The 11,977-nt window shown below is 44.1% G+C and overlaps 1 long non-coding RNA gene across 1 annotated transcript; it reads right to left on the bottom strand.

Moving 5' to 3' along the window:
- Positions 1-6,692: 6,692 nt before the first annotated feature.
- On the bottom strand, positions 6,693-11,653 carry LOC134467292 (uncharacterized). The gene is made up of 3 exons (XR_010038503.1): positions 10,202-11,653; positions 9,704-9,727; positions 6,693-6,797 (listed from the first exon to the last, which is right to left on the bottom strand). It is a non-coding gene; the product is annotated as an uncharacterized LOC134467292 (long non-coding RNA).
- Positions 11,654-11,977: the final 324 nt, after the last annotated feature.

Here is an 11,977-nt window from a genome sequence, read left to right as displayed (position 1 = left end):
TGATGATGTTTTACTCATGCTGAAATTTTACTGTGTATGGTGTGAATACCGCACATACACGTAATATATGTTGATGCATGCACTGGAGATAGGCAACTGTACTATGAAGTGCCACCGTTTATTTTATTTTATACACAGCCATGACAGGGTGTGGCAGCCAGACAGCGTACGGGATGTGTGGAGATCAAAAGGAATCAGCTCTTTATCCCCCAAAGGATGGTGGAGTTGTTATGCAATCCGTTACTGCTGCTGCTGCTGTGTTTTCATTGGTCAGGTATGCAAGTGTTCTATTAAAGGGGACATGTAACCGCCCCCCACCCCCCCCAACCCCACCACACTCTCTCACACACACACACACAAACACACACACACACACACACACACACACACACACACACACACACACACACACACACACACACACACACACACACACACACACACACACACACACACACACACACACACACCCTCCGGTGGAAATATGATGATGTCACCTCCCTGCTGTGGCCAAATATTATTAACACGTGTTCCCACGGCCTATCAAGATCACCGCTGTAATCATGCCGTCTGCAATACGCATTATACTGTGTGTATGGGTTAACAGATGTGTCTGAAAGGCAGCAGACATGATCTCTAAACTATTTCAATAATTGCATTCATTTATATGAGGGAATATTGCAGAAATGTATCACTGATAGCATATCTATATTTATCAATTTTTGGATGTGCAATATTTATTATTGCTTTGCATATTCCTGTGTATTGTGTATTGTCCTCATAATTAATTTCCTGACTAAACAAAACTAAAACTTTAACTTACACGGTTGCCTTTGTTCATTTGTTTGCATCTGTTTGTTACACACAGGAAAGTGTGATGTCTGTACTCTGTAACATGGGCATATCTTACGACCATCTCTGTGGACAGATCCTTACACTCTTTTTTTTTTACCTCTGAGCTATTGCCTCTGTTTAAAATGTGACACGCCCTTCAAGACTGTTTATGCTGTTAAAATATCACATTACCGCATCACTGACATGGATACTGTGCCCGATCTCTGCAATAGCGTAGAATTGACACGGCGTCAGATTTCATTGCACCGCAGCAGAAAGGAAAAACATCAATACTGCTGATTGAAGGCCATGCATCTTTTACAAGTGACATTGTTCAGCTGCCTCAGCCATCGCTTCTCATCGGAAATGTCAGCAGCACACACACAATGGAGAGTCTGAGTGTGTCCAACTCAAATAGCTTTGTGAATCTGGCCTAGATCTCGTACCGAGTGACATTGTCTGCTTTGCACCACCAATCGGCTCACAGCAAATTTTTGCAGTGTTCCTTCAACACTGAAGAGAGTGACATTTAACACTCACCAGAGCAGAATTGACTGTGACAGAGACGAATAATCGAGGGTGTGCCAAACTCAAATGGCATTTGGGTCTGGCCTAGATCATGTAGCTAATGACACTGTCTGGTTGCACCGCCAGTTGTTTTCACAGTGCACTCTGCAGTGTTCATTTTAGCACTTATGACCAAAACCATGACTGTTTTGCACAGGGTTCTTTATTGAAATGTCAGTGGCCGCACAATGGAGACTCTGAGTGTGCCTAATAACTTTTAATAGCATGTGGATCTGGCCTAGATCTCGTACCTAGTTGACGTACAGTACCCAGATGCATTCTGGGTAGAAGGCTTGGAGCTCCCAGTTGGTTGCATGAGAGCCTCAGGGGAGGCGACCCACATCCTCAAAAAAAAAAAACTGGGTCTAACAGCGCACAGTGACTCTGGTGGTGACTCAACTTAACCCAGTCAAGTCATCACATCGCCTCCGCCAAATTCACACTCAGTCAACTACAGCACAGTGCTGCCCACATGCACAGGGTGGTGGTCTTAAAACGGTGCACGTTGTACCCCCATCTGACCTGGAAAGCCAAAGCAACAAGATGACTTAACTGGGTTATAAGTACATGGAATCAATGAATCGCCAAGTGTCTGTTTTTTATCTTGCAAAATCTGGAGCACAGTGCAGAGCGGGGGGGTGGGGGAAACTGCTACAGGCTATTATGGGAGCTGAGGCGTGTCTGCCAAGCCATCATGGGCCTAAGGAAAGGAGAGGTGGGTACTAGGTATTGCAGTGAGATGGTAATAGCTGTGGTATACCCAAAAACCCTCACTTAAACCCGTAAAAAACAGCATTATAAATTTGCTGTTACCAGAATGGCGATGACCAAGTTATAGTGCATTACTATGGCCCTGCTATATCATAGTAGAGTAGTACTATGGTAAAATTAAACTTTCAATGACTATTACAGCATGCCACTGGTGGTGCGGCATGCATTATGGGGCTACATCATCATAAAGTAGGTGTTTATTACAATTCAGCTGATTTTCAAAATGTAATAGATTTTGCAGACATAATTTTGTTCGGAAATCCTTATGTTGTTCTGTAGACATCATTGTGTTGCCGAGACGTCCAAATCCATTTTGAATTGAAATGAAATGAATGGTGATTAACACCTTTTTCATTTATTTATTTAGAGGCAGTGCCTCTTGAGATGTGACATCTCATTTTCAATAGGGTCCCCTTAAATCTGGACAATTCAAACAATTCAAGACAATACGTTACAGCACAATACTTTCATTCACTCACATTCACACACGTTCAATCCACAGCCTCCTCGTCCCCCCTCCCCTTCAACCCCCTTAATACTATGTTCTTTGTATTACTTTTGTATAGATAGGACAAGTGCATTGCGTATAGGCAGAATAGATACTAAAAATAATTCCAGTCTAAAGGAGCTTTGTAATTAAAACAACGCTTGCCGCTTTCTGTGGAGATGTGTGGCACGGTCATGGCCGTAGCCACATACGAGGTAAGGGAGGTCTGGACTAGTGGTGTGGATCGGCACTGCCCTCACGATCCGATTCGATCACGATTCGGGAGGTAGTAGATCCGATTCGATTCGATTCTATTAGATCCAATCCGATTCGATTCAATTCTACAATGCATTGCAATGCATTACATTTCTACTGAACGCAAAGCAAATGTTCAGCCATGATGAGGAAATACAAGTAGTCAGATACTGAGCAACAATTTATTGGCTGTTTTCTGTATCAGTCTGTATCAGTCTTGCAATGTTTTGAAGTGTTTTTATTTAATTTAACATTCATTTGCTCCCGAAATATCCATTGAAGTAATTGAAACTTAAAAAAAATTGCCGGATTGATTCTGGAACTTGCCGGATCTGGATCTGGATCATCTATGCCCCGGATCGATTCGGATCGATTCGGATCGCCGAAGCTATCATTGTTGACACCACTAGTCTGGACCTCCCTCATTTTTAGAGAAAAGAATGTATTTTTTAATCTAAATTTTTGCATACACGTTTCAATTGATGTTTTTATGTTTATGTTTATGTTATGTTTTTATTTTATGCCTTGCCGGTTTGGTAACATATCATAAACGTTTTGGCACACATTCGCTCCAGGCCAAAATGCCAACTCTGCCGCCTTGTTGACACAGGAAGGAACAATTGAAGGAATGCGTTTTAGATGGACGGACAGCGGACGGACGGACAGGCGGACGGATGGACGGACGGACAGGCGGACGGATGGACGAACAGACAGACCCTCTTATAGAGATGCTGGGACGCATCTAAAAATGGCATATTCCTTTAAAGCAGGGGCGGTTCCAGACATTTATTCTTGGGGTGGCAAAGGGGTGGCGAAGTGTATTTCAGGGGGGCATGCTCCTACACTAAGGGAAAATTATAAACACTATATAATCGACACACACACTTATGTGATACAGTGAATCCCTTAAAGTGAAACCCTGCAACCTAAAGTTCTATGTCTGAAATGATGTCAAGCATTAAGGCTATTGTTCACAATCAGGGCTCTTAATTGGGGTGGCAAATCATATTTCTGGGGGGGCAAATGCCACCCCCTGCCACCCCTTAGAACCGCCCCTGCTTTAAAGGTGCACTGTGTAATATTTTTAGTAGTTTATTTCCAGAATTGATGTTGTCCATTCACAAATATTAGTTGTAATACTTACCACCACCATAAAATTCTAAGTCATTATGACAGGGGAAATTGCACTTTTCATACAGGAAAAAGGGGATCCTACACAGTGCACCTGTGCACTATGGACCACCCCTATTTCAAACTCCTGGCTACGGCCATGGCCACAGTAAGAGAAAGGTGTTCAGTGTGCCTTAACCGAAAGTTTGTTTGGTATGGTATCAAATATTGTTTCAGGTAAAGTGGATAGTTGAGGTGTAGACATTTATAGATGATCAGAAACCAGTGAAACTGCATCCTCACTTTGGGTGAAAAAAATATTAAAGAGTTATACAGAGTGCAGTGGTGTGTTCTGTAAGGGCACCTTACCACAAATCTACATATTGTTGTAGGCAACGCTCAGTGACTTAAGATTAGTCTCGCTGGTATTCTGATACACTACATCTGCATAGTCTATAATTGGGAATAAAAGTTTTCATTATTCTTGTTCTGATCTGTATTGTGAAGCAATTACTGGTAACGGTACAACATCCTAAGATTACAGTTGAGCTTTTTAACTTAAGAATCTATGTGAGATTTGAAAGAAAGTTGGGAATCAAGCCGTACACCAAGATATTTATACTCGTCAACTTCACCCAGTGGTGTACCATCAATGAAGTTCACAGCCAGTTTGAATTGACTCCTTGTCGCTGATCTAGTTGGAAAAAGCATACAAAAAGACTTATTTTTATTGCGCAACAAGTCGTTGGTTTGAAACCACTTTTGAATTCTGGTGAAGTCTACTTGCAAATCAGTCTGAATCTTAGATTATTATTAGAGTTATATAGGGCTGTATTGTTGGCATATAAATGTATAGAGCAATCTTGGCAGATAGCAGGGAGGTCATTAATAAAGATTGAGAATAAAAGAGGCCCAAGCGATGACCCCTGAGGAACTCCTTTTTCAATGAGAGTATATTGAGAAAGACTTCCCTGGAATTACACACACTGTTGCCTAAAATGTAAGTAAGAATTGAACCATAGAAGTGCCTGTTTAGAAAGACCTATAGACTGTACTTTATCCAGTAAAATGTAATGATTTACAAGATCAAAGGCTTTAGATAAATCAACAAAAATTGCACCTGTGGACATGCCTTTATCCAAAGATGTGTAGATGTCATTGGTGAACTTTAGTAAAGCTGTTGTTGTAGAATGTTTTGGCCGAAAGCCTGATTGTTAATGTGATAAGATAGATGATGAATTAATCAGTTTTGGAATATTTTGGTAAATTGACATTTTTGTATTGTGAATTCCATTGCATTGCATAGCAAAATGCATTTTAATACAGTTTTAAATAGTATGGCAAGAATTCACACATAGATGATAGGACTTCTGAACAGTCATTTTTAATAATAAAATGCAGAATTCAAAAATGGTGGATACATCGTTTTACAACGAAACTCTTCATATGCACCATTTAATGGTACCCAGGCTCAGCCCTCACAGTGACCAGCTCTGCTACAATTGCTCAGGAAAAGACCTTTTTCAGTTACATTCGATTTCCCCCTGGCAGGGGAACTCCACCCACTTTGTCGGGAAGCAATCAACTTTGAGCATCACCAACTGCCTTGGGTAGAGGTGTGTTCAAGGCAGTGACGTGGTTTAAGCAGAGACGTTCTATTGGGACTAAGAAGATGTTTGGTCTCTGCTCCCATGCTTTTAAACTTAATAACCATGTTTTAATAAAGGCTTTTTAATATTTTTCCACAAGAAGAGTGCCTTGGACTCCCTTTTTTGACAAGACAATGTTTGGTTTAAACTTTTTTTTCTTTTCTTTTCTTCCCTCGACCAGTTCAAACCAAGGGAGGTGGGTCAATGCTTTTTGAGAATGTTAGTTGTTATGCTCTTGGTCAGATCAAGTCTCGAAGAAATTGGAAAGTCATGATAATCAGGCTAGTGAAGCGGGGAGGGGTGGGTTGTCAGTGGGAACCGAGGCAGAGGGTGAGAATGGTGAAGGGAAGGTGAAAGCGAGAGAGGGAGAGAGGAATGATAGAGAGGGAGGGGGGATGGAGGTGTTTCATTAAGGTTATTGACCTGGTGCTCCCCCAGTAGCCTTGGGGGCCCCTTCAAGGTCACGAACAGGAATATAGCAGAGTAGAGCATAGCAGAGCAGTGGGACAATAATGACAGAGTGAGCATTGACAGACTTAACAAAGACCATTTCCCAGTCCAACTCAGTCACCCTTACACTCGGTCTGTGTGCAGCAGAACACTGGGACAATCATGACAAAGTGAGCACTGACAGACAGAACAAAGCCTGTTTCCCCATTTTGACTCTGTCACCCTCTCACACTTAGCCTGTGTTTCTGTCTTTTTGAATATCCCTTTCTGTCTGTCTCATTCTCCTCCACAAACACACACAGATAGACGCCTTGTCTCTCTCTTTCTCCTTCTCTCTCCTTCTCTCTCTCTCTCTCTCTCTCTCTCTCTCTCTAAATAAGTTTGGTTTACTCACAATATTTCTACCATGAAGACTCGAGAGGCAAATTAACGTTATTAACATTTATTGAACAATAGACATGATACAAAAATGCATGAATCCGTTTGGCGACAATTACACTTGATACAAAATGCATGAATCTGTTTGGCGAAGGTTCCCGTCTTCGCGTTGAACTCCAGGGTAGGACAGCATATCCTCCAGCGGAGATGGAGGCGGGCGTAGCCTGCCCCCTAACAGACGGGAACCACTGGTGACGGTGGACGGAGGGGTGGTGGTGGCTTCAAATTCGGCTTAACTGGAAAGCAGAGAACAGAATGAGTGACTGATTTTTAAACAAACGTGAATGCGATCCATTGGCTGAGAGGGAACGATGCATGAGTGATGCATAACGGGGATTCCCAAATCTCGCGTTGTGATTGGTTGACGATCCTGGGCAATGCTGACTCATGTATGATCTGTCAAAAGGGAGATTGGATGCAGTAACGTGCGGTCAACTTTATGGCTGGTGAGGCACTGACTTTTCCAATATCAGATTTTCAAATATATAATACTACAGCTACAGTATAAGTACATTTTTGTAAATTTACCAAATACGCCTACTGATAAGTTTCATATGTCATAGCTTTCTTAACATAAGGTAGGCCTACAAAATAAAACATGCTGCATTTCCGTAGAGAAAATGTTATTAGATCTCTCACTCTCTCTCACACACACACACACACACACACACACACACACACACACACACACACACACACACACACACACACACACACACACACACACACACACACACACACACACACACAGGATTCAAACAGTGGTCTCACATAAACCACACAGCAGCAATAAACAGAAGCATCACGGCAGAGAGAGCTGGAGAGCAGAGCAGAGGAGAAGAGAGTAGTGGAGAGGAGAGGAGAGGAGAGAAGACAGGAGAGGGGAGAGGAGAGGGGAGGAGAGAAGACCGGAGAGAAGACAGGAGAGGAGAGGAGAGGAGAGGAGAGGAGAGGAGAGGAGAGGAGAGTAGTGGAGAGGAGAGGAGAGGAGAGGAGAGAGGAGGAGAGGGGAGAGGAGAGGAGAGGAGAGGAGAGGAGATGAGAGGAGATGGGAAAAGAGAGGAGAGGAGAGGAGAGGAGATGGGAAAAGAGAGGAGAGGAGAGGAGAGGAGAGGAGAGGAAAGGAAAGGAAAGGAAAGGAAAGGAAAGGAGAGGAGAGGAGAGGAGAGGAGAGGAGAGGAGAGGAGAGGAGAGGAGAGGAGGGGAGAGGAGTGAAGATGTAGCTCCTTCACAGCCCACTGCTCTCACACACACAGGATTCAAACAGTGGTCTCACATAAACCACATCAGGGCGGATGCTCAATGAAAGACACACACACACACACACACAGGATTCAAAACATGGTGTCATATAGACCGCTGAGCACCACGGCGAACAAACTGGTGTAACTTTTGTGATAAGCACCGGATTCTCGTGCAAATGTAGGCCTACATCTACTTGTACGAGGCTACGGCAAACGATGTGGGACAAAGGTGTGGCAGGAAGCGAATGTCAACATTTAAACAGAGATTACTACACAAGCTTCGATATGGTCACCAAATATTTTGGGACTGTCATTTATGTTATGCCTACACTTTGGAATTAGATCAGAGTCTTGTAGTTAGGCTACACGGGTATATTTGATTTACCTCAACGCCCTGTACTCAACTTTACAAACAGTTACAGGGCACATGAGAATCCTGTTCAGATCACAAAAGCTACCACCACACCAGACAGAATCACGGCGGATTCTTTATCTCCCCACGGGTCTCACAAACACAGGCTTCACACACATAGGAAACACTGATCTTACCTTTAACTGGTACATCAGGTCCAGGCGCCGCTCTTTTCCTTCACTTTTGGCGTTGCGCATGCTAACGTTACTTTAGCCGGCGCTGTTCATCCAAAGCCACATCTATTCGAGACGCCCCAAACGTCCAAAGCAATTTGGCATTGAATATGAATATGAGTAGCCGCGAGGATTTGTTTCGTGAGGCTCCTTAGTCCTTAGTAAATTGTTAAGTCGTGAAATCCCATGCGAATGTTCTTCCACACATTCTCGCCGGTTGCAAACAAGACACCGGGGAAACAAAAAAATAGTTTCTGTTGTACCGCTCACTTTGAAATGATCGGGTAGTTGACCGGTCACCTGCAGCAAACCCTTCAGCTCTGTCGGTCCTCCATTCTTTATCACATATTTTCCCCTTGGAAATCCAACTTTGAGAATGGTCTTAGTTTCGTTATGAAATCCACTTGTAGCAGTCAAAGTGAGCAAGCTAGCCAACAACACCGACTGACTGTATTGTGAATTTCAGATTCGCTATGACGTAACTGGCCAGCAAGACTCAACGCCAGAAGGAGTCTGCGGCCAGGCTACTGCTGGCCTCACCACTGTATATTTCAGTGGGCGTTCAGAGTAAAGAAATGATAATCACACGTAGAAAATAGTAAAAAAAATTATCAGGAAATGAGGGCACACCATACATACTTCTATTAAATGTATAAAAACGTTTAATACAATATTACCAGGTTGCATTCACAGAACGAGCAAAATGGCGCATGCGCTCAAGCCTGTTAACGAGGGATTGCGCAATCCGGGGGTGAGGCAAATTCAGAGTTGCCCCAAATTCAGCGTATTCGGAGGAAATGGGCAAATATTACGATTTTGGCCACAAAAATGACTGAAAACGAGTGAAACAGTTTAAACACTGCTTAAATGGTAGTTATGGTGCAGATGCTCGAAAACAATAGCTGTTATTGTAACTATTATTCACATTTACTGCATCTCATCATAATCATCTGGGGCTGGTGAGGTCGTGCCTCCCCTGCCGTATTGGAGTGCACGTGCCTGATTGGATGGTTAGCCTAGTAAGTTTGACAGCCGAGAAATTCGAGTCTCCCTGGTAGAATTTACGCAAGCTCCCATTTCTACCATGAAGACTCGAGAGGCAAATGAACGTTATTAACATTTATTGAACAATAGACATGATACAAAAATGCATGAATCCGTTTGGCGACAATTACACTTGATACAAAATGCATGAATCTGTTTGGCGAAGGTTCCCGTCTTCGCGTTGAACTCCGGGGTAGGACAGCATATCCTCCAGCGGAGATGGAGGCGGGCGTAGCCTGCCCCAAAATAGAGATTAGAAGTGAACTCACCTACCGCTTACAAGGAGACACCATCTGAAAGACATGAAAAGTTAGTTAGATGATTGATTGATGATAGACGGAAGATGAAGGATGATAGGTGATGATGATGATGATGATGATAATGATAATGATGATAATGATGATAATGATGACAATGACAATAACGATGATGATGATGACAATGACAATGATGACAATGATGATGATGATAATGATGACAATGCTGATAATGATGACGATGATAACAATGATGATGATGATAACAATGATGATGATGATAAAGATGATAATGATAATGATGACAATGACGACAATGATTACAATGATAATAATAATAATGATGATGATGAGTGATAAGTGATAGGTGTTGGAAGACAAATGATGATAGATTAAATGAGATTATAAATGATAGGTAGGCCTATGGTTCTAAGGCTTAAGCTTATGGGCGGTGGTCTAGCGGAGGCATGAAGCCTGTGATGATGATGGTGATGATGATAATGTCGGTACCTTAGGCTATGCGAGAAGACATGGCGCGGATGCGCTGAGAGCAGAGACACAGCAGAGCGTTATGATTTGATTGATAGATGCACCTTGGTCAGGAGAGCGCTGAAAACTTAGATTATGACAGTAGGTAGAGAGCCGGAATCGTGACCTAGGAGAGAGAGTAGAACATGGTGATGAATGAGTAAATGAATGAATGTAGGCTATAATATGTGGTATGATAGTTGACATCATAGATAAACAACCATGGCAACTAGGCTGGTTCAATGTTACAAAATATAGAGATAACAGGCTACAGACCACTATAAAATCGATCTGATAGATGAGAGAAGGATAGAATACAGACATGACCGGGTGACCGGAGCGATAGCCCCCCAAGAGATGGAGTGAATGCCGCCGGTGCAGCAAAATACCACCGTCACCAGAAATGAGAATAGAAAACATAAAGTTACAGACCAGATATAGCATGCTTCAACGACGTGATGAGGAGTGAGGCAAATGCAGGAAGCGTATGCGCCAGACGACCAACGGCCCAGCGCCTTGATCGCAGTAGGGGACAGACCCCGCTTAGCGGCCGTGGTGGCCACGCCGATTCTGAACGAGCGTGCTGTATACCTCTTGGGCGAGGAACGAGAAGAACGAAACAGAGTTAACAGAACAGAAACAGTACACTGAGCCAGATGACAAAGCGAGGAATGAGCCGAATGCAAAACGCACTGCGTCGGACGACCAGCGGCTGAAAGCCTGCACTATGCGGGCGTCTGCCCAGAGTGGTGAGAGAGACAGCTTTAGACAAAGCATGAGTGGCTAACATTAAAAGACGAGCACCTCGGCCAGGATAGCAGAAAGGTCAGGTTAAAACAGAGGAGAATCGGCAGACAACTGGTAATCATGACCTAAGAGAGGGAGAGAGCAGAGCTTGTAGCTGAAACGAACAATGAATGAAACACCAAGAAAACATCTCGACCAAGAATAATAACACCATGTCAGTTATGATAAACACCTACGCGGTGTGGCGCGGTGAATGCTTGTGCAAAGCAGGCATGGACACAGGCAGTGGGGCGGATGCCCTGGTTGGTTGAGAGAAACAACTTGCGGTAACTGCATGATTAGACTAGCAATAAAAAAAAAAGGTGGCACCTTAGTCAGGAGAATGCAGAAAGTGCGAGCTTACGACAGAGGAGAGTTGGAGAGCCGGTTATCGAGACCTGAGAGGGACAGAGCAGAAAGCTGAAACATCACTGAATAACGGCACCAGAACAAAAACGGCATATCAAAATAGACATAAACTCCTACTCGCTACCAGTGGGTAGCTGCGATAAGTTCGTCATGCAGGATGGATGAGGATACCGATACAACCAGGTGACTGGCGTTAAAGTTGGGGCGACAGCCCAGTGCGATGCTGAGGCGATGGCCCATTGTGATGCCGAGTTGTGATGTTGAGCCGTGGTGTTGAGGTGCGACAGCCCAGAGCAATGCTGAGGTGTGCCGTTGATGCACGAGCCCTGAGGCGCCGGCCCAGGGTGATGTTGAGTCGCCGGCCCAGGGTGATGTTGAGTCGCCGGCCCAGGGTGATGTTGAGTCGCCGGCCCAGGGTGATGTTGAGTCGCCGGCCCAGGGTGATGTTGAGTCGCCGGCCCAGGGTGATGTTGAGTCGCCGGCCCAGGGTGATGTAGAGTCGCCGGCCCAGGATGACGTTGGGGCCGATGCCCAGTCCAATGTCGGGGCCGATGCCCAGTCCGTCGTCGGGGCCAGAGCCCAGTCCATCGTTGGGGCCAGAGC

The sequence above is a fragment of the Engraulis encrasicolus genome, chromosome 17 (assembly GCF_034702125.1).
Source record: "Engraulis encrasicolus isolate BLACKSEA-1 chromosome 17, IST_EnEncr_1.0, whole genome shotgun sequence".
Taxonomy (NCBI): Eukaryota; Metazoa; Chordata; class Actinopteri; order Clupeiformes; family Engraulidae; genus Engraulis; species Engraulis encrasicolus.
Note: the sequence above shows the minus strand (reverse complement) of the source record. Positions and strands in the feature narration are given on the sequence as shown.